Source organism: Nicotiana tabacum, chromosome 18 (genome assembly GCF_000715075.1).
Source record: "Nicotiana tabacum cultivar K326 chromosome 18, ASM71507v2, whole genome shotgun sequence".
NCBI lineage: Eukaryota > Viridiplantae > Streptophyta > Magnoliopsida > Solanales > Solanaceae > Nicotiana > Nicotiana tabacum.
In genome coordinates, this window is record NC_134097.1 from 110,338,733 (window position 1) to 110,342,315 (window position 3,583).

Here is a 3,583-nt window from a genome sequence, read left to right on the forward strand (position 1 = left end):
AAAATGCCCAGCTAATGTATTTCTTGGTGGAAAATATAACAGTTCATATGGTGGAGGAAATTAAAGATGAAGAGGAAAATTTGGTTGGAGAGTTACATCTTCCAGCCTCCAAATCCGCCAACATTGTCACCAACTTTATGGGTACAATTAATCTTCTTGGCCATCTAGGTGGTTTCCTCGCAAATGCTAAACTTGACCGTTATTTGACTGTTGCAATCTTTGCTTCAATTGCTCAATGAGTAAGATTTTTGAGCCAATTAGAGATAGAAAAGTTGTCTCCCAACAGAATGCACCAACTTTTATTGAAATTCTGGCCGTTCCCTTTTCACTCTCGTTCTCTTTTTTTCCAGATCTTCTCTTTGCTTTTTCCGTTTTTCTTTTTTGAGTGTGTGTTTTCAATTTCTGAGAAAAGAAGATTGTTGGAGGGCGCCGTTCTAGCTTAGAGTTGTAGTCTAGGTCTTTTTCATTTTAGGAGTTAGGGGTTCTTTTATAGGGGTATGAATTAGGTTAGGTCAAATAAGGAATGTGGTATGGACTCAATGTTTTGGGCTTGAAGGGATTTAGGTCATCAATTTGGGCTAATTAACTTTGAGGCAGGAAGACCAAATCAAAATTCTTTTTTTCATTTTTCTTTTCCTTTGATTTAAAAATGAATTAAAAATAACTTTATAAAGATACTAGTATATTTAAGATAATAAAAATGTTTAGAGAAGACATATAATTACCATATTAATGAAATTTAAATACTACTCAATATATACTAAAATGTAAAATATTTTTTTGAACTTTTCTTCTTATTTTTTTTTTTTGGAAAATAAAATGCCAAGACTATTTTTGTATTTTTCAAAAATAAAACTAACTAGACAAAATATCATCTAGCTAGAATAAGGGAAAATATTTTTGTAATTTCTTTTTTCTTTTTTATAGATAAAATAAAGTAAAGAGAGCGATACTAAACCTAAACTGAATATTTACGCTAAAATATGAAAAATCTTGGGGAAAGTCAAAAATCACATGTCTACAATCCCTTATTGGGATTTTCTATTAAGTTAAGTATTGCCTTCTTTCAGTCAAGAGAGCTACATAAATCCCATCTCTTTCTCTGTTGACTTGGCCCTATATGTGACTTTTGCATCCCTAAGTCTATTTTGTTTTGTGTCACTGAATGGTGGACAGAAAGAATACAAATTGCAGAAACAAAATTCAACTGCGGTAGATATTTACTTTTTACTGGTGTATGACAACTACATCATCCTCAACAGTTGTCCACTACCAGAAGGAAGTTTCTATCAAATGTTCACTACAACGACAATGAAAGATAAAAATCTAACAAAGAATTTAATGGCATGAAGTAAGTCCCAGTAGCCGTGAACTGGTCTTAACTACTTTCTATTTTAATAACACAGGGATATGTGAATGAATCTATCACAATTTATCTTAGTATGTTATAAGCAGAAAATAGATGCACACTTGTGAGCTTGCAAATAGAGACACCTTAAGAAGCTAGGCCCCAACAAATAGTCCAACAGCTAAAGGTACCAAAATGGCATCTTGAAAATTTATTCTTATAGCATTTCGAATAATTTTGCATAAATAATAATAGGTTACTTACTATTGCTAACTTGGTGTTCATATTTAGCTAAACATAGTAGAACTACCTGGTTACAAAATAAAAAACAGTGATTCTAGTAAAGGATTTGAAATTTTCTCATCTAAACAAGAAGATCCAGATGATGGTAAAAGTTTGAGCTTTTTAAGTTTTTTTTTCTCTAAATTTTATCCTGCACAAGCTGTTTATCGTTTTGTAGTACTATTTCTTGGTGTATAGATTATATAGGAGGCCAGGAATAGGTGCTAGGATGTACTGCTACAGGATATGATAAAATCAGATAATATGCACTTAAAGAACTGATTACCATTGGTTGATATTTTTCTTTTCATATTTGCAGGAAAAAGAAGGAAACTGGATTTTTACCTGCTAGAAGTAGAGGAAACAAAGTTGAAATGAGCTTCAATTCTAGATGTTACCTGGTATGCTTCCAATGGAAGCAAAAACCCACAAAAAAAAATTCAAGAATTGGAGTTGTTATTTTCATTAAAAAATCCAAAGAATAACAACTTAGTATGAGTTGGATGGATTGTAATAGTAGATATAGATTGAAAAGTAATTAAAGTTTAGGAATATTTTGAGAGTTGCAAGCAAGATGATGGCATTTAATTTGCTAATGGTGCTTTTCTGTTGCAGGGATATAGAAGGAGAGCAAATGAATTAAATATCACGGATTTACGTCCCCATCAAATACATGAAGGGAGGATCATCCTCCAAGGAGTACGTTCAAGATTTTTGTAGTTGGCAAAAATTGGATGCTTAGGATCTTTCATATACAACATGATACTTTTTTTTACATGTTCAACTAAAGCACATTTGCACTCTGTACATAAAGCGATATTATCACATATTTTCCACACATGCTTTTGGACACTTCAATGCAATAAAAAGGTACAATATGGTTACAGATCTTAGTTTCCCAATGAAACCAAGATGATACTATTGATATAGCTATTGTTTAAATTTAAATTTCAAATTATAACTCTCAGTAGTTCCATGCTGACTGAAATGATATATACTTGTATTCGGAATCTTATAGTTGTTGCAAAATTTCGAACTACAGTTCATGAGAATTACTGGACGAGTAAAAAAATCCAGAAATCTGTAACCAAAATTTGAACGAACGTGACAGCGCAACCAACAAATTAACAAAATAAGAGAGCAAATGTAATGACCAAATTTTAGAAGTCAAATTTGTATTCCTACGCTTTAAAAACCTCATTTTGTCTCACCTCGATTTGTGTGCGCAGTCCGGGCGCGTTTTGGAAAGCTTCTATGTGAAATTTAAGTGAAATATTGAATTTGACCTTTAAAATTGATTAAAGTTGGCTTCGGTCAATATTTTTGGTAAACGAATCCGGACCCGTGATTTGACGGTCTCGTAGAGTCCGTAATAAAATATAAGACTTGAGCGTATGCCCGGAATTGAATTCCCATGTCCTTAGGCCGTGAAAAGAACTTTTTAAAGAAAATTATTTGCTGAAAAAGATAAAGACTTTTGGAAATAAAATAATGTGTGTTCTTGATGGTATCAGGCCCGTATTTTGATTTCGGAGCCCGGTACATGTTTAAAATAATATTTAAGTCGAATCTGTGAAATTTGGTAAGAATCGGAGTTGATTTGATATATATCGGACCTTAGGTTGAGAAAATGGAAAAATTTGAACTATCTTATGAATTTCATGAATTTGAGGTTAAATTCGTAGTTGTTGATGTTATTTTGATGATTTGATCGCACGAGCAAGTCCGTATGATATTTTTAGACTTGCGTGCATGTTTGGTTTGGAGCCCCGAAGGCTCAAGTGAGTTTTTGATAGGCCACGGTGTGATTTGGACTTAGGAAACTCAGTTGTCCATCTGATATTTTTGCACAGGCCTCTGATCTTGCAATTGCGAGATCTAGCTTCGCAATTGCGAAGTGAACAGGCCTGGGAAATGCGGCCAATATGTCGCAAATGCGACCCAGGCCTGGGT

General features: G+C 33.3%; 1 long non-coding RNA gene across 1 annotated transcript; it reads left to right on the forward strand.

Moving 5' to 3' along the window:
* The first annotated feature begins 768 nt into the window (after positions 1 to 768).
* On the forward strand, positions 769 to 2,479 carry LOC107805995 (uncharacterized). Its single transcript, XR_001652561.2, has 3 exons — positions 769 to 1,736; positions 1,950 to 2,031; positions 2,246 to 2,479. It is a non-coding gene; the product is annotated as an uncharacterized LOC107805995 (long non-coding RNA).
* Positions 2,480 to 3,583: the final 1,104 nt, after the last annotated feature.